At 35.0% G+C, this 20,448-nt stretch overlaps 1 protein-coding gene across 2 annotated transcripts in view; it reads right to left on the bottom strand.

Annotated features, from left to right (window-relative positions):
* Positions 1-20,448, bottom strand: part of GBE1 (1,4-alpha-glucan branching enzyme 1) — a 281,289-nt gene that overhangs the window by 205,910 nt on the left and 54,931 nt on the right. The window lies entirely within an intron of this gene.

The raw sequence follows: 20,448 nt of genomic DNA on the forward strand, positions 1-20,448 counted from the left end.
TTTTAAAAAGTATATATGTGTATATTATATATGTAAAAATATAATTAATCTGAAATATACAATTAAATATCACCATTCAAGGGGCACCTGGCTGACTCACTCAGTACAGCTTGCTCTTGATTTCAGAGTTGTGAGTTCAAGCCCCATGTTGGGTGTAGAGCTTACTTCAAAAAAAGTATCACTGCTTAAAGCTGATTTTCTAAAATGTTCAATAGGCTGTTAATCTGAAGATTCACAAAATGCCTAATTATCCCTATCTACACACAAATAGCATCTAAAATAGACCTCTATGTGTGATATCTACATTTATAACACACATAACACATAATTCATTAGGCTATGCTCCTTCTTTTCTGAAATCCCAAATCCAAGAAAATGGAATCACTTTTAAATGAACCAATGTGTTTATTAGATCTGTGGGGTGTAAGAAAACTTCAATTACTGCTCTGTGTCATGCTGATATAGGCATAAACTCTCAGGTTAAACTTCCCTCTTTGTAGTACAAGTTTCAATTTGGATTTTAAAAAGCTTGAGGCCATCAATTTTCACATCTTTCCCCACTCCCATTTCAGAAATCAGAGAGCCAATTTCAGGAAAATACTGGCAAGTTATATGGAGGTTTAACATGTTCAAGAATAAATCTGACTTCCATTAAGGCAATTCCATTAAAATAAAGCACATTGAAACCACTTACTATTACCAGGTTTTCTGGCTTCTAATTTAATAGTCATTTATCTAAAGTCAAACAAAGTGAATAATCATGTTTTTTTTAACTACTGTACTGATCAGCTTCAAAAACTCTAAAATTTGAAACAAAATCATTAAAATGTTTCTGTCACTTTTAACTACCTCCTAACAGAACCTGCAAGGCTCTGCCTTCTTATCCCATTACACTCTTCCCCCATCACTAGAGGGCAAGGCCACTGTACCACTTTTTTATTTTTTTTAACAGACTAAGCTCCCTCCATCCTCTCTTGATCACTGGCCATTTGTCCATATACAAACCCTTTGAATCAGATAGAGAACTATTTGCTTTCTCTGTGCCTGCCCCTGGTCTCTATTCACAGTAAGGAGATCTCCTCATTTATGGAAACTGCTGTCCTACCTTGTACTATGTGGACCCAGTTCTCCGATATCAGGTGGACACTCAGTATCAATGAAGGTCATATGTACATCCCTTCATCCTATCTCTATGTACATGTTTTCTCTCTAAATTCCTCCTATTAAATAGGTTCCCAAAGAAATGAATGAACTAGATCTCATTATCAATCAAGTAAAACAATAAAAGCTAGATACAGAAATAGCAATAAAAAAGTAATAAGGTAGATATCTCTCCAGCTCTAGTAGTGGATCAGGCACATAGGAGAAACTCAATATGTGCATTAAACAAATAGTTACCAAAACTAATCATTGTTTTATAGTTACATTTAACGTGCATTTTTAAAACTACAATAGTGATACTGTTCATCTTAAAGTATGGACTAAATGTTGGTTAATAATTCATTTCTTTAGCCATTATTATTTATCCTAACCGAATGAATATCTCCAAATATTCCACAAGAGTAGCATGATCATAATTTTAAATGATACAATTTTTTTAATCATCTCTGATTAAATCTATGAAATTCATCTATAAGAGCCATCTATGATTCTCTTTATTGTCCTGTTTTCCTGTACTAGATGTTATAATAGTTGTTTGGGTGATTAAGCCCAACTTAAATAACTCAGTTGATACTTACCAAAGACCCCCTCTTTCCCTAAGATAGTACACTCAAAAGTCAGGTGGTTCTTCTTCAATACCTACTACTACTACTACTACTACACACACACACACACACACACACACACACACACACACACACACACACTTCAGTACATTAATATATACTTCATACACATATATTTATACGTTATTTATTTTTATTTATGGAAACAAAAAGCTGTGTGTGGTGTATATGCTTGTGTGTGTCTTAAAATAAATGACATAATATTGAATGTTACGTCCTGTAACTTGATTTCCACCTTTCCCTCATTCACCATATTCAATCCAGTCATATCACCCAGCAAACTTTTTTTTTTTAATTTTTAATTAATGTTTATTGATTTTTGAGAGGAGAGAGAGAGAAAGAAAAGTGGGGGAGGGGCAGAGAGAGAGGGAGAGAATCCCAAGCAGAGTTCACGCTGTCAGCACAGAGCCTGACATGGGGCTCAATCTTACAAACCATGAGATCCAGACCTGAGCCAACATCAAGAGTCGGGCACTTACCCAACTGAGTCACCCAGGCACCTGGGCCAACAAACACAATTTCTTAAAGCTTTCTTCAAAACTAATTTCAAAATCACCTTGAAAGGTGAAATTCATACAATTAGAAACAATCCAGTGAAACTGTATGTGAAAGATATAGTCAAAGAAGCTGAGATTTGAAAAGTGGCAGCCAAAAATTAAAAATGAAAGTGATCTTAATGATATGAAGTTTGACTCTTCAAATACTTTGAAAAGAAATTAATATGAGTTCTCTTTCAAGTCAGTCAACTTCGAATTTTCTTGTTTCACAACTCAAAGGTAAAGAACATATACTGTTTAATTACTTATACTATCTATTGTCATATATATACACATATACATATGGAATTTGGATTCCATATATGTCACACACCCACACACTCATACACTCAACACTGATGTCTTAAAGTTTGTATGTAAAATTATCCCAAAGGTATAAATCAGCTTCTGGAGATACAAATTTCAGAAGTACACCACAGTAGTTATATGTAATTCAAAGGTATGAAATTGGGAGCCTTAATAGAATGATATGGGTAGAATACTGGTAGATAAACCTTTCGAATACTATTTACTACATATGTGACTTTGGGCAGATTATATAACTTCTTGAGTTTGAATTTCCAGGTCTGTAAATTATAGGAAGAACTCTCTGTTAAGCAACATTTCCTACACTACAAAGAAAAACTGCAAATGGAATTCACTTCCCATGAGGTCATGGTGCTCAACCCTTCTCTAGTTCAGTGGTTACATCACAGGAACAAAACGGCTTGAATGCAATCCCATCTCTAGCATAGGTTAGCTGAGTGAGAGTGCCATAGTCTAAGTCTCAGTGTACTCATCTGGATTGGGAGGACAGTAATCATATCTACCTCAATGGGCTATGGGGAAAATTTGTGAAAGTCTTTATTAAGCACTTATTGCACAGTTAAGTGTCCACTACATTTTAGATATTATGAAGATAATACAATAACACTGTATATATCCATCTTTTCCTTGAAAACCCTCTTCTCTTTTTGTGTTATGATAGGACACTCTTCTCCTTCTGTGTTATGGTTGGACACTCTTCTCATTTTCCTACTGCAATTTCGTCTCTCCTGTCTTCATCATCCTTTTACCCCTAACTGTGAGCTTTCCAGGGTTCTATCTTCAACTCGCTATTAATATTGTTCCAAAGACTTCTAATTCTAAGCAAAATACTGAAATATTTGGTGAAGGGATGAATCCAATATCCATAGGAAAGGAATTATCCTGGAGAAACTTAAGAGTAGATTTTACCAGGTACAGTCTACTTATTCCATAGAAAAGAAATGTTATGCTTTCAATTACCACCAATACCACCACCAGTGAGCCTAGCAAGAGAGTCCACAGCTTCAAAATGTAACCCGGCAAGGGCATATTTTGACAAACTAGACAATAATATTCATATTCTTCATTTAAATTGGAAAATGCCAAAGACAAAAATGAGTTAGTGAAGAAATATTTATTGTGAATGTACACAGTGTCAAGCCCTATGCTAAGAGCTCTTACATACACATTTTCATCTGATCTTACTTGCTATACAACACTGTACATAACAGGCTCTTCTTACATGGCTGATGATGAAGGTGTGGGGAAAAAAAAAAAAAACAACAGCAAAGTCTAGATGGGGATAATCTATATGCTTACAACAACAATGAACTCCCATTTTCTGTCTGCCTAACATGGCCATGCTTTCTTACTAAGCCTCTAAGAGTGAATGAATCTTTATCTTCATTGAGAAAAGATTAACGACTATATAATGTGGCAATTACCTTCTGGGTAATAATGTATATTTATAGGAGATTGCAGTTTGTGATTACCTCACCCTGTAGAGAGGAGAAAAAAGGAGAACAAATATGGACTATTTTCTATAGAAGCGTTTCCTTTAAAAAAGAAATGAAAGTTACAGTGAATAGACTTACCTTTTGACAGAGTTTATTTTGATTTAATACGTACAATTAATCTGAGAGACTTTTGTGCTAGTCAGCATGACCTACCTATTTAAAAAAAGTTTTAATTCCCAGGAAGAATAAAGTTATAAAGCATCTGAGTAGATCTATGATAATGCCCCTCTTCTGACTTTGTAACCTTTAGAAAAAAGTTGACTGACAGGAACCACAAGACTGGTGACAGACCAGAGCTGCAGCAATTGGTGTCAGTTCTGTCCCCTATCTCTACTCCTTCTGCTTTTCTCAAGTGAGAGAACCAGCATGGCCCAAAACATAGCCCAAACTTCAGTGTCTGCTCAGAACAAGGGGTAAACAATGTCCTGAAATTAAGGGATGCATTTCCAGGGCTCGGAACCATGGTCGAGATTAGTAGCTGACTACACGTTCGTCTTTATTTAACTTACATTTTTTTTTCTAATGCTTTGGATGAAGAATACACAATTAGATAAGACCGAAGGATTGAGCTTGGAGCACTCTAATTTCCTCTAATTAACCTAAAACTGATTCTGTTATCAGGGTTCATAAATCTGGCACAGATATGTATGCATATAAATGTATAAATATGTATATGTGTACATATACACATATATGCTCATTTGCTTTTCTACTTTGGTAACTTCATTCTTCAGATACTATAACTTCTAGAAAAGTATTATCCACTGGGGCGCCTGGGTGGCTCGGTCGGTTGAGCGTCCGACTTCGGGTCAGGTCATGATCTCACGGCCTGTGAGTTCGAGCCCCGCGTCAGGCTCTGTGCTGACCGCTCAGAGCCTGCAGCCTGTTTCAGATTCTGTGTCTCCCTCTCTCTCTGCCCCTCCCCTGTTCATGCTCTGTCTCTCTCTGTCTCAAAATAAATAAACGTTGAAAACAAAAAAATTTAAAAAAAAAGAAAAGTATTATCCACTGAACAGTATTATGGATGAGAAACCAACCCATCAGGTGATAACAATAAAACACTAGAAAATATGATTCATGCTGATTAAGGAGTTGTGTTGATGAGGTATTAGGAGGTTTCAGGAGGCAGAGCCCACTTTTGGTCTCAGTTTTTAGTTTGGTTTGATTAGTTTGGTTACTTTCTCCATCAGCAGAAAAGTAAACCGTACTTTGATCCAATATACAAAGTTATAACATCCTTTCAGAAACTTTCTTTATATGTTCACTGTAATTGTTCAATTAAAATGTACCTTTTTGGGGCTAAATCTTATAAAGAATCCCTATTAAAGGCAAGTCCTGAATACAAGTTAAATACAAACTAACCATAAATTTAATTTAAGATTTTAAACCTATTTCTAACTTAAAGAAAGGTTAAAGCAATCTACTTTTAATTAAATATATCTATGGCAACTTAATTCCAAACCTTAAGGTTCTGCAACCCAATTTCTCATGATAAAAATATTACTAAAACTCATCTGCACTGAATGACAATCTTCCATTCCTCTCGGCTCTCTGAATCCATTATCTCTCTCATGGGAATGAATGCTTTGCTATGACTGATGATGAATAAGATATATAGGACAAATGATGCACTTTTTCATTTAAAAGACTAAAAAGGAAATTCACTTTAGTCTCCTTTCTGCCTAGTTTCATTAAAATCTAAATACAGCTATTCTAAGAGATTTTTTCTAGCTCACTTCAGTTTGACAAAAAATGTCTCATGTATCATTTAAATCAATTACAGATTCTCTGGAAATATACCTCAAAAGTTTCATTTTCATACTTTTGGTTTAAAAATACACACAATCACCAAAATAAATAAGCAATAAAATAAATCCTTTAAAAAAGCCACTATCGTGAAAGAGTACATTATTTATTACTAAATTATATTCTAAGAGCTGTTTCAACTTTAGAAACTGCTTAGGAAAAAAAACTTTATATAATTCTTTATTTCCTAAAATATCTTTATAAAGTGCTATCTTAGAATAATATCAAAATCTCAATTTAATTTTATGACTAGGTGACCTTAGATAATTATTGCTAGTTAAAAGGACACCAGCCATTTCCCCTGCTAGATGAGAAGGTTATGTTCCCCCTTTTGCATTGGTGAATTTCCACTATTTAGCACAGTGTCTGCCACATAGAAGGTGTTCAATAAATACTGCTACTTCTGGGGAAGAAAAGTAGGGAGGGAGGAAGGTGAAATTGTTGAATTTCAATTCCACACCCTAACTTAAAGGACTCTAGCAGATATCTTTTTTTTTTAATAAACCTACTTTAAAAAAATCACTATATACTCACATACAACTATGTATTTAGTGAATTGGAATATTATTTGGGAGATTCTACAATGTTAACAAAGTAAGTACCTTATTTTAAGATTATATTCTGTAATTTCAGGGGGAGAAAAAAAGAAAACTTGGATTTTACTTGCCCAAATTTCAGATGTAATGGTAATAGTATAGACTTATTTTTATACTATTTTAGAAGCCTTGGATAAATTGCTACAAAGTTCATTGCTTGCTTTTCAGTAGATTAAGAAATAAAGTTCCACGCTCCTGGGGGGCTCAGTTGGTTGAGTGTCGACTCTTGATTTCAGCTTAGGTCTTGATTTCACAGTTCGGGACCTAGGTCCACATTGTCTCTGTGCTGACAGTGCAGAGCCTGCTTGGGATTCTCTCTCTCCCTTTTCTCTGCTCCTCCCCTATGCACACAAGCACTTTCTCTCTCAAAATAAATAACTAAACATTAAAAAAAAAAAAAAAAAAGTTCCATCTTCTTTTCCCTAAGAACCCAGACCCTTTTGTAAACCTTCAGCTTCTTAATGTTTAAGTTACTAGCCTTGTTCAGGGTTGTTGATATTAAGGATAGATCCAAGGAATAGAAGGAAGGGAGGGTGGGAAGGAGGGAAGAATGAAAAAAATGGAGGGAGGAGGGGAAGAAAGGAACAAAAGGAGGGATAGGGAAGGTGCAGGCAAGGCAGGAAGGAAGGGAAAAAGAAACCAATGCACAAAAAATGTTTTCTTCTTCTTTGAATGGAAATGTACATAATACACTCTTGTAGTTATTTAAAGAAGATGGGATTACTTAGAAGCAAATAAACTCAGAAATGTCGCTAGTGATTTGAGTTCCCTCTAAATCATATTAAGAGAACTCTGGGTAGCTATATCCTGGTGATTCTCCATTTCTCCATGCTAGGAACCACCTTAAGATCCTTCCGAATTTCTTAGACCTGCTGGAGGCCTTGGAGGCTGACGTTAGTAGATGGCAATTCCGAGACTCCCGTGCACTCCAGCTGCAAGTTGGGACTGGCCAATGGAAGATCTTGGCATAAGAGAAATGAAGATATTTAACACCCATTCCACCCCTGCTTCATTCTGGCCATGGCTGCCTTTTCCCTGGCCACAGATCCCATGATCAGATGCCTCGTTTATGACTCCAGCTCTATGTTCCAGGAACCATCCCCTCCTTTCTCATACCTACGGCAAAAGAGCCAACAGCTTCCAATTCTAGTTGTTCCCTTAACCCTCACCAGCCTTCTGTAAGGAGCCCTTCATGAAACTCTCCAGTGACAACCGAACATACCATCTGTGTCCTGCTCTATGACTGATACAGAGGCTAAAATCTTGTGACTCTCCAGAAAAACTCTTAAATAGAAGCAAGTCTATGAATAACTACCACCTAGAGATGATGGCTTTGTTCACTGGAGCCAAGCACACTTATCAGTCAACTGAGATAGCAAGAATAAAGAAAGCAAATTACAGTAGCCTGGGTTAAAAACAAACACGCAAACTTCTATAATGTGCCCAGAGTTGTGAATCTGCACATAGTTCATTCACCTCAGTCCTGATCAAGCTCTGTTGTCACTTATTTCCCCCTAATTAGGATGAATATATTTAATAAACTTCTTCATATATCCATCCATAAAGCAATGTCTAGATTAAGCATGTATGTGCCCAGCATGTCTGTTTCATGTGGTAAATATATCAGATGTATTACACTGATATATGTGTGTATATATATATATATATATATATATATATATATATATATATATCAGTATATATACATGTAACAGTATAAAAATATCTGTTTATCATATAGGCATAATTCATTTACATTTTTAATGAGTAATGTTTAATTACATGGACATGGTTACTCATATAACAATAGCCTTTTAAAAATATCTTCCTAAATGTTGCATTATTATTTTTACAGAAACAATTAAAGCACTAAGTGTTTAGTGATACCTCTGTAGGCTAATTCAGAAGTTAAAAACTAATGAACATTTCTTAAATTATAGTAAATATTGTTCATTGCAGAGCCAAGTAGAAAATTGGATTAAAGGCTTGCCCACAGTCCCATAACATGACCATGTAGGACTCTTGTTAGTCTGTCTGGCCTGCCGTAACAGGTGGCTTAAACAACAGACCTTTATATCTCATAGTTGTGAAGTCTGAGAAGTTTAGAATCAAAGTGACAGAAGAGGTGGCTCCCAGTGAGGGCCCTCTTCCTGGCTTGTAGACTGCCTTCTCACTGTGTCTTCACATGGGACAAAGTGAGAAAGAGTGCTCTGGTCTCTCTTCCTCTTATTTTAAGGGCACTAATCCCATCATTGGGTCCCCATGACCTCATCTAAATCTAATTACTTCTTAGAGACCTCACCTTCAAACACCATCATACTGGGGGTTAGGGCTTCAACACATATTTTGAGGGTGGTGGGGGAGACACAAAAATTCAATCCTTAACAGCCACCTAAAGAAGACTCTTTCCAGCATCATGTTTAAATTGAGCCTTAATTTTATTTTCTTCTGCTGAAAGCCTTGTTTCATATCCTAAAATTTTCTAACTTTCCAGATGGTTTCTCCATTCTACCATTTTCCTCCCAGGGAACCTCCTCCCAGGAAACATCATGGGGTCTTCTTCACCTGGTCCCTTGCTAATTGTCTATTTAATGACAACTTCTCTTTCCACTTTACTCTTTGCTAAACCTGAGACACTTGTTCCTGCATACCATGTCTTCCTCTTTCTTGATTCATTCCCTCATTTAGTGGGTATCCATACATAATTTCCTAAGGAAGAATGCTTTGAAGATAAACTTTCTGTATCTCTACATATCTGCGAATGCCTCAGCTCTGCCTAGGTATCCAGCTGCAAGTTGGGAGTGGCCAATGGAAGATGCTGGCATAAGAGAAATGAAGATATTTCACACCCACTCTACCCTTGCTTCATTCTGGCTGTGGCTGCCTTTCTCTCTGGCCACAGATCCTGTCATCAGACTCCTCGTTTATGACTCCAGCTCTATGTTCCAGGAACCATCCCCTCCTTTCTCATACCTACACCAAAAGAGCCAACAGCTTCCCATTCTAGTTGTCCCCTTAACCCTCACCAGCCTTCTGTAAAGAGCCCTTCAATAAACTCTCTCCAGTGACAACTAAATTTCCTCCACCCCAGCAATCTGAAATAATTGTTTCATTGTTCCTTACCTTCCACTGTAAGTGACATGCCCATCTGATTCTTTCCTAGGTGACATGTGTTTATCCCTCCTTCTAGAAAATTTTCCTAAATAAAGAATATATAGGTCACTGCTTTTAGGGTGCACATTGCCTACTATGTGCTAGGAAAAGAGAATATATCTGTGACTTCCCCATGAAGATAGAAGGGAAGAGATGAAAAGGAAGAATATAAGATATTACAACAGCCACTAGCATATAAATAATACAAATCCTCAAAAAAGGAGGGCAATGCATCATCAACATTAAACTCTACCCTAAGACTGTGACCCAGAAGATCTGTTATTTACCATGAAATCTTCATTTTACCAACATCCAGGTTACTCTGCTTCAAGTGATATATGGACCACTTACTCAGAAAACTTGTTTGAGACTTAACAAAGCATGATGAAGATGAAATTGATCTCTAGTAGAGGAAACATCAAAATCCTGTTTAAAATAAAGCAAAACTGGGGTGACTGGGTGGCTCAGTTGGTTAAGTGTCTGACTTCAGCTCAGGGCATGATCTCAGGGTTCATGAGTCCGAGCTCCACATTGGGCTCTGTGCTGAAAGGGTGGAGTCTGCAGCCTGCTTCAGATTCTATCTCCTTCTTTCTCTGCCCCTCCCCTGCTTGTGCTCTCTGTCTCTCAAAAATAAATAAATATTTAAAAATGTGAAAAAAATAAAATAAAGCATAATGATTTTGCTACAATACAGAGAAAGAATATAATAATATATCTCATTGCTGAGCTTTTTAGAACTTTGAATAAAATAACTGAAATTCTGTAATACATATCTCTTTATCACAAAAAAGACTTAAAAATTCACAAAGTTGGTAAACCTAACTTTTTAAAGAAAATGTTTATTTTTGAGAGAGAGACAAGGAACATGAACAGAGGAGGGGCAGAAAGGGAAGGAAACAGAGGATCCTAAGTGGGCTCCATGCTGACAGCAAAGAGCACAATGCAGGTCTTAAACTCATGAATTGTGAGATCATGACCTGAGCCAAAGTCAGGGCTACTCAGGCGCCCCGGTAAACTTAACTTTCAAAAAAAATTATTGAAAATACTTGAACAGAAACAAAGCCATTGTACTGAACCATGGGGTGCTTTAAAATATCTAATATACAATGTGAAAAGCGTACTGTATATTTGTGTAATTCAGCAGGCCTAATGGAAGAGAAACATTATTCTAGCAATGAGAGGCCAGAGTGGAAACCAAGCTACCGATTTCCAACAAAGAACCTTAATACAGGGAACTGGTTACACAGGAGGTCAAAGAACTAAGAATTCAAATGGAGATTAGCAATAACAGGAATCTGGTAACACCCCTAAGGGAGAGGCAGGATTACTGGAACTCAGAAGCCAGGGCCATCCAACAAAAGGTGGCAATAAGGCAACCCTGCCTGGCAGGAGCTGAGCTCAGGACAGAAAATCAACAAGAGCTACAAGGCATACCTGCTGCATGAGAAACATCCAGCCTCACTTTAGATAGATAGAAGGGTAGGCAAGGGATTGGTGGGGGGGGGGGGGGGGCATTCCTTGGCTTCTCCCTCCTCCCACCCTCAAGCTATCCATTAGTATCTCCCATCAAGCCAACTCAAGAGAAGCAGAGGCCAAGGGAGCTGGGGAAATGTGGTGCAGAGCAGGGTGGGGGAAAGAATCTTCGGGCAAATAATCAAGGCACAGTAAAATATCTGAATTTGGTAAGAACATCAATAACCAAGGCAACTCAAGAGAATTGAAAGCACATATTCATATATAATCTTGTACTCAAATGTTCATAAAAGCATATTCACAATAGCTAAAAAGTAGAAACCACCCAATGTTCTGCCAGTAAGGAATGGATAAATAAAACATGGTGCATCTATACGGTAGAATATTATCCAGCCACAAAAAGGAATAAAGGACTGTTACGTGCTACAAAATTAATGATCCTTGAAATCATTATGCTAAGTAAAAGAAGGTGGAAAGAAAAGGCTACATGTTGCATGATTCAATTTATAGGAAATGTCTGACACAGGCAAATCCACAGAGGCAGGAAAGAGATTAGGTAGTTGCCAGAGAACACAGGCGTAAAAGCATTTGGGACTAACTGCTAACAGTTAGATGTTTCTGTTTAGTAGGATAGAAATGTTCTGGAATCAGACAGTGATAATAGTTGCACAACCTAAAAGGTACACCAAAACCACTGAGGTGTTTACTTTGAAATGGTAAATTTTATGATATGTGAATTATAGCTCAACTTTTAAAATGTTAAAAAAAGAAAGAAAATAACTAAGAAGTGGGAGTATGTAATAAGCCTACAAAATTTCAGCCAAAAGTCATTTAGTCTCCTTCGTTGTTGGGCAGTGGCATTGCACAACTGTATTACTATCCAAGGGCATTGACATTTGCTGAGAAAATGTGGTATTTTCAGGTTCCTAATTTCATAATGCATCTGAGGTGCTTCTCCCACTGATTTATAAGCAACTAAGATGGCTAAGTGACTTTTTCAGGAACGCATGATGAAAGGTGGGTCTCTGTCAGTCAAAATTAAAATTAGTAAGGGCGCCTGGGTGACTCAGTTGGTTAAGCTGCTGACTTTGGCTCAGGTCATGATCTCATGGTTCATGAATTCGAGCCCCACATAGGGCTCTATGCTGACAGCTTGGAGCCTGGAGCCTGCTTCGGATTCTGTGTCTCCCTCTCTCTCTAACCTTCCCCCGCTAGTGTTTGGTCTCTCTCTCTCTCTCTCTCTCTCTCTCTCTCTCTCTCTCTCTCTCTCAAAAATAAACATTATTTTTTTTAATTAAAATTAATATTTTCAGTTTCACATGAAGGACTGCCAAGCAAAGTTTTCCTTGTTAATTTTTTTTAAGATCTATAATACAATTTGAATATAAAATGAATAGTTTAGTTGTGATCAAGAGGCAGAGATGTTGATAGATGTTATCATCGGTCGCACTTGGGGCCACATGTGACTGTTTAAAAAACAAAACAACACTTCTTTAAGGAAATATCTAACTTGATAAAAGAATAATATTAATTATGTCCCTTCCTTTTATGTAAGTGGTGAGTTTAATAAAGTCACATTAATGGATAAAATTATAAAAATTTCAAAAGACAAACACTGAAGAACAATCATAAACCAAGTAATCTTACAAACATTAACTGTAAGGGAAATACCAAAACTGAAACCTAACAAAAAGTATTGTATAACCCAAACAGCATAAATTTTTAACAGGATATTTATGAAAAAGCAAAACGAGGCTAGAAAATTATCATTTATGTCACAGAGTTCAACATCTACCTTCTAGCATTAAGGTCTCTAACAGTATTTTCCTAAAATCCCAGGAGGTAAGGATGCTTCCCTATAAAAATAATCACATTAGACATTATAGCAAAGCTCTCTGATCCAGCACAACTGGGGCAAAAGTTGGTACATATTTTGAAAATATTGGTTAAATCAGAGAATAAAATATGTATATGCATATGTATACACACACATACACACAAACAGTAAAATTTTTGTTTTAACTTAAAATAGAAATATAAATATTCACCCATATTCTGATGTAAGATTAAAGGCATATCTTCTTAGGTCCTCTGATTAGGATTCTGTAGTATCTTTCTTAAATGAACCTACACCTACAATGCAACATTTATATTTCCAATTCCCTTTGGATCATAATGGAAAGAAAGCTAAAAGGTACACACAGAGTAATCTGCATATGAAATTGTTAGATTTATATCATTTTCTCACAGTTCACTTGCGCATACTTAACTCAAAATCATTTTTTTCCAACTTGTCCTTGCTGAGATTTTCCCAATACTTAATAATTTTCTTTGCTGTCACACTTACAGTTCATCACTTTATATAATGTTATATTGCAGAATTATAATGAGAAGAATTGGCATTCACAGGATTTGAATGGGGTGGGAAACTGGCTCGCTAACAAGCACTCAAGGTAACTGGCAGCAGAACTGCATACATGTATAGACTACAGTTTACTATCCATGCATGCTCACTATCCTGGGGAAAGTTGTCATTATCATTTACAGTGAGCCTGTCAAGCAGAAGTAAATTCAGTGTGTTTGGTAAGTGGACATCAGCTAAGTAAACCTCTACTCCATGTAAACGGAACAATCTATCCATGAAAACAGATAAAAGGGGTGAGAGTATCAACATCAGGTTGGAAAGCTAGAGAAATTCTTGACAACTTCCTACAAAAAGCCTTGGCTGATTAGTTATTTTAAGTTTAGATATGTCAAAGAGGCCATGTCTCACCATGGTGCTGAATTGGCTAATAGTCCTAAAGCCTTCCACCTCTACCTCATAGTTGCCACCCTTTTGCCAAAATAAACAATATCAAGAGTCCTCAGACCAGAAATTTTCTTTTTAAAAACATCACAAATCTCTAATAAGCCAAACTTAGGAGAAGCCACATAACAAAAATGCACTCACAGAGAACCCCTTGAAGTTCCACTTGAATCCAGAGGTCAGTAGAGATTCCAGAAAAAAACCTTCTCAACAGTCAATGTAGACAAGCCAACTCTACTCTGCTCCAACCCCCCCCCCCAAAAAAAAAAGAGAGCCTTTATGATAACTAGAATATCAAAGAATCTGTAAAATTCTGTAAAATTTACACTTTATGTGTTTGTTTGTTTGTTTGCCATGGGGTCATTCATACTATTATTCCCAAATTTTCATGAGCTTCCATCAATAAAAGAGGATTCTGCTTCCATGCCCTATTGACATAAGGCTGGGCCAAATTATTTAGTTAATGAAATGGAAGTGCAAATCACATTTGTCACTTCTAAACTGAAGCTTTGAAAGCCATAACAGGTTTCCTCCATTGTACTTTCTCTCTGTCAGGAGTTCAGCATGTTCCACACAGGGGCTGCCCCATCACCCTTGATCCTGGGAAGAATTTGACCCTTGGGACTGAGCCACAACTGATAATTATAGCCTTTGTTGTTGCAAAGCATTAAGAGTTTTTTTGTTTTTTTTTTTTTTTTTTGTAACATGCCACACTACAGTGAAAGCTAACACTTATTTGAAGGAAAAGAATACAAAGGAGGTTGACATCAGAACTATACCTTCTAACCATAAAAGGCTTCTAAACCAATAAATAATCATGAATTTTCAGATGAGTGTTTCCCCAACTGTGATTATGTGAATCAGTGATTATGAATCAGTTACTTAAAATTTTTTTTTCAAATCTATTACAGACCAAATCTTATGTAAAATGTAATACAATGTATTATTAGAAAATCAAAAGAAGACTTTCAAAATTTATGGCCCAATTTTTGTATGACCATTATCAGATTCACCAGAAAAAAAAAAAAAAAAAAATTACTCAGTCAAACTGCTACTAAAATTTCTAAGTGCTTACAATCCCAATTTCTGGCAATATATCACTGAAAAAGAATTACAGTGCATGGAACCACACTGGCTCACACACTTTGAGTAGCAAACACTGTTTCAGAGCATGTGGAATTAAGAAATATAAAGGCTTTTTGTGATGACGTAAACTTCTGGGGAATTATATAACTGAAAACAAAATTATAGATAAATTTTGTCCAGGAAACAGGAAAAATTCTCCTTAATATCCTCCCTACTCTGTAAAAATATCTGTGGTTCCTTTTTTCTACAGGCATGAAAATCAGGGTTGGTTTTTTTTTGTTTGTTTTTTTTTTTTTAGTCTATCAGTGATAGACATTTAGGTTATTTGAAAAGTGCCTAGCTCCCAGACTTAGTAATTTTAAATGAAATGTTTTCAGTTATAGCAAATAGAACCCAATTATTTTATATTGACATATGTAGTTTACTACCTTTTTCTCTACTTATTATCATCTAGTGACTGGAAAGCACCTAGTTTTCTTCAATTATGTAGCAAGCTGCAATAAACCTGGTTTGGTTCCAAAACTCCAAGTATATTTTAAATCACATTTAATTTTCTAAAGAATGAATCTGTGCTGTATTGAAGATGATTCAAAGTTTTAGAAATTCATCTCGAACCTTTAAAGTAGTTTCTGGCTTGCCCAGAAATACTTTTTTGGGTGGTAAGACTCCAATCTTGATGAATGTCATTATACATCCACTGTCCTGGGCTGCTGCTGCAGCTGCTTAAAAAGCTAGTTTGTAAAAAATGACTGAAAGGAAGAGAAATGATTGTTTCATTTTCTCTCAAATAAAGAAAAATACGTGTAATATATTTAAAGTGAAGTTGCTTTCCAAGTTTTAAAAATGTGGATAGCAAAAGCTAAATCCGCCTTGGTTTGGGCAAAACAGAGACTAAGTCATCTGACTCTTGCAAGAGTCAACTACCATTTGAAATTAGTAGTAATTTGTTTAATAAGAAAAAAAAGACCATTACAAATGGGAGAGGTTTTTTTCAGTCTCATCAATTAACATTTCTATTGCACTGAATAAGGTATAAAATGTTTTCACATTACAATCTAGTTAGTATCTACTGCAACCCAGTTTAAGCAGGTAAGACAAATATCACTTTATCCCCACTGAGCCAAAGGAAGAACCATGTTTCCAGAACTCAATTATAATTTCAAACTCTTTTTTTTTCCTCCATACCAATTCTGGGCAATTTCTTTCTTAAAGATCATCTGTATTTGACTATTCTAAGTAGTTGTACCTAAAATATCGTCAAATCAGTTGGCAAAAAAATACACCAGAAAAACAAATTATTTACCAGCAATTTTTTAAGCAAGACCAGAAAAGGAACGTATAATGTGGTACATTTCTAAAATGATCAGAAGAGGAGAAAAATTCATCATAGTATTTTGATTACAGATATAACTTTTCATAATACAGAATTTAAGTCTAGACATTAATTTTAAATTCTTCTGAAAAAATATCAAAAATGTCTAGTCATTCAGACAAAAACTAAATTAAAATTTTCCTTTTCAGGTCAATTTAACCATTAGTAGAAATAAGGTTTTTGTTGCTGGTGTCTGATGATCTTTTTATTATGTTATCTTTGGGGGCTGAGAGAAGAGGTAGGTACAGAAAAGCAATGTTTTAAATTACATTTACACTTTGGTGATAAAAATAGAAACAAAATTTGTTACTTTTTAAATCTCTGACAATAGGTAAAGAAGCAATTGGATTTTTTTAAGGTGATATTTCAAGTACATATACAGAAAGTTAAGCTGTGTTACATTACATGACAAAGTAAGGAACAGAATTCTAAAAAATGATCAGTGTTATTATGGTTAGAGATTAATTCTATAGGACCTTTTGAGTTTATTGCTTTTTAACCCATCACCTGATAAATAGAAGTACAGTCATGAATACGGTTAAATGTTTTTTAAGTGTTTTTAAATTTTTTCAAAACATTTTAATATGATCAGCAAACTACCAAGAACATTTTAATCTTCATATGCATTTTTTAATAAAAAAAAGATACTGTAACTATTTAGCTAATTAATATACATTTTCTTTTCCTTTTGGTTTAGTACAAATTTATATATTAGAAGATATAACAGTAAAATTATCTAACCTATTTTTGATCCTGAGAAAAAGCTCAAAGAAAAATGACTTTCTTCTTGCTCAACTCTCCGAAAGAAAGAAAATGTAAATAGGAAAAAAAAAATACATTGAATTCTTCATGTTAAAAAAAGGTATAGTTAGTTCAGTTATTTAAGGGTATATTTTCAGCTATGTTGTCATTATCATCAATATTCTGTGCTCTACACAGTCATATCAAATTAATGCTCACTACTCGCAGGTACATTTTTTTTCTCAAAGAAATATTCTTTAAGTGCATTATTAACCCCCAATTTTGGTTCTACTCTGAATTTTCCAACTTTCTTTAAAAAGTCAAAGCTCCTTAGTGAGAAAACGTTGAAATATGTATACAAAGACCCTGAGACTATAACTTTGGGCAGAAAAGCTATTCTTTCAAGTAGATAAGAAAATAGATCAGTCATTTAAATTTTCCCAGCATACTGGGGCGCCTGGGTGGCTCAGTCAGTTGAGCGTCCGACTTCGGCTCAGGTCATGATCTCACACTCCGTGAGTTCGAGCCCCACATCGGGCTCTGTGCTGACAGCTCAGAGCCTGGAGCCTGTTTCAGATTCTGTGTCTCCCTCTCTCTCTGAACCTCCCCCGTTCATGCTCTCTCTGTCTCAAAAATCAATAAAGGTTAAAAAAATTTTAATAAAAAAAAAAAAATAAATAAATAAATAAATAAATAAATAAATTTTCCCAGCATACTGTCTATTCCTATTTTCTTTTTTTTTAAGTTTCAAAAACATAAATATTAACATATATTATCATAAGAAAAGAGCAATAAAAATAAGTTTCCAAAAAAACTAAGTAATATATTACATAAAATGAAGAAAATCAATCTTGACAATTGAAAATAAGTTGAATTATTTGGGGTTTTGGCACTATGATCCTAAGAACAATGCGTATCAATGGTGTTATCTTTGATTCTATTCCTATTTTCAATCACAATTTCACTTATATCAGCTTTCCCATCTCTCCAGTAAAAATAAATGCTCATTGATTAAATCTGATGTTCTTTGCACTCTTCTTGAACACTAAATAAATAAATATTGTTTGATAAAAATAATTCACCAAATGCTATCCCAAGGATATGGAGAAATTTTAAATTATGCGATACACCTTCACAAAGGTTAGGGTTTTCAAAAATCAACTTGAATTGGAAAAAAAAAAAAACAAAAAAACTTAACAGGACATTTTTACATTAAAACAGGAAGTAGGTAATTTTTAGTTTTCTGTTTACAAAATGTTTTCTTAATTATTCAACTTTTAATATATAAGCATTAAATTCTAAATAAACTTAAAATACAATTCTCCAAATGCACATATGGTCTGACTATATTGGTAAGGAACAATTTCCAATAAATCAGTCTTTATGATAGTTCCCAAAATCTAGTTTTCATATAGTTCCTTTCCCATGTTTTTGTATTTCCAAAACCTAATTAGTGGGTTTAATCATGAATATGTGGGAGGGGGTACCTGATGCAAGTGCCAAATTTTCACTGAGGTTCTTATAGTAGTTTTGGTATCTCTGTGTAAAAATTTAATTTTAACATTCTCAATCAATACTTCTCAATCTTATAAATGGCTGTAGAAAGAAGTAATGGAATAGAATGCCAAAAAGGGTCTTAACAATAAGTTAATATCTAAATGGTCTTTTAACAAAAAACTACTAGTCAAGGCATTTTTATAGGGTAAAACCATGTCTGTATATAAGAAAAAAAAAATTAAGGACTATTTTAACAATAATTTAACTGAGAGAGGTCTCTTATCTCCAAAATATATTGCACGATTATCGTTAGGCGAACAAAACTAAACTGAGTCAGCAGATCACAGGGTCTTTCTCAAAACTTTCCATGAAGTTCTCAATAACTCTCAAGAAACAGGCAGCTTATATTATATAATTTGGGGAACTACAAGTTCTTAAACCTGTGTTTTATGATAGAGGAGCCAGCTAGTAGACACATGTGGCTATTGAGCACTTGAAACAAGGTTGGTGCAAATGGAAAGCTGAACTTTAAATATTATTTAATTTTAACTACTTTATTAAATTAAAATTTTAAAGCTATTACTCAACTCAGTTACTAGAACTTTTAATTATGTTTGAAAAAACCTGGGTATGTATTCTTAAATTGAAAATTTTATTAAAGGGGCACCCGCAGGGCTCAGTCAGTCAAGCGTCCAATTTTGATTCAGGTAAAGATTAGTGGGTTTGAGCTCCGCATTGGGCTCACTGCTGTCAGTGCAGAGCCTGCTTCAGATCTTTGGTTCCCCTCTCTGTCTCAGCCCCTCTCCTCCCTCCCTCCCTCCCTCCCTCCCTCTCTCTCTCTCTCTCTCTCCCTCCCTCCCTCTCAAAATATAATTTTTTTAAAAAAAGTAAAGAAAATTTTATTAAGTCCAAATATAGATCAAATATTCCCAATGAAGAAATATCAGAGCTAAAAGAATACAGAAGAACAAAAATACCTCGTTAACGAACTTTATATTGATTATATTAAAATATTTTGATATATGGGGCTAAATAAAATTTATCATTATTAGAATTCATTCAGTTGTCCTTCTCTTACTTTTGTAATATAGCTCCTAAAAGTTCTGAATTACATAAGTGGCTTACATTATATTTCTATCAAACAGTACTACTTTAGACAACATATATAAAGCCAAAAGTTTTTAAAAGTCAGCTTCTTTAAAGTATAATTTACATGCAATAAATTCACTCTTTTATGAGTATAGGTCTATAAATTTTGACAAATGTATGCAGTCATGTAACAAGCAGTACAATTAGGACATAAAGTATTTTCATCACCCCCAAGAAGTACCTTTATGCTCCTCTGTACTAAGCTCACAACTCCTACCTCCAAACCCTGACAACTCTGTTTTCTGTCCCTACGGCTTTCCCATTTCTAGAATGTCATATAAACAGAATATATAACGTGTAGAGTTTTGAATCTGGTAAAATCAAGTTTTAAATACTCCAGCACTCACACGGAATTAAAGGATGATTATCATTCTGATACTTCCTTATATTAGGAACATTTTGCCAAGGCCTATTTTTCGTTATTCCACTTCCAGAACTGAGCTTTCTTTCTTGTCATTAATACAGTGATTTATTTATACTGCTAGAATAAAAGTGAAGAAATTGTATTATACTTATTTACATATAGGTCCCTCCTCCCACTAGACTGTAAACCAGAAGCCTGACTTCTAGCCCAGCTATGCTTTCCATAGGGTTAACTGTCTAATGAAATTAACAGCACAAAT

This window comes from Panthera pardus, unplaced genomic scaffold (assembly GCF_024362965.1).
Source record: "Panthera pardus isolate Hobbes unplaced genomic scaffold, ASM2436296v1 HiC_scaffold_16, whole genome shotgun sequence".
NCBI classification, from domain to species: domain Eukaryota; kingdom Metazoa; phylum Chordata; class Mammalia; order Carnivora; family Felidae; genus Panthera; species Panthera pardus.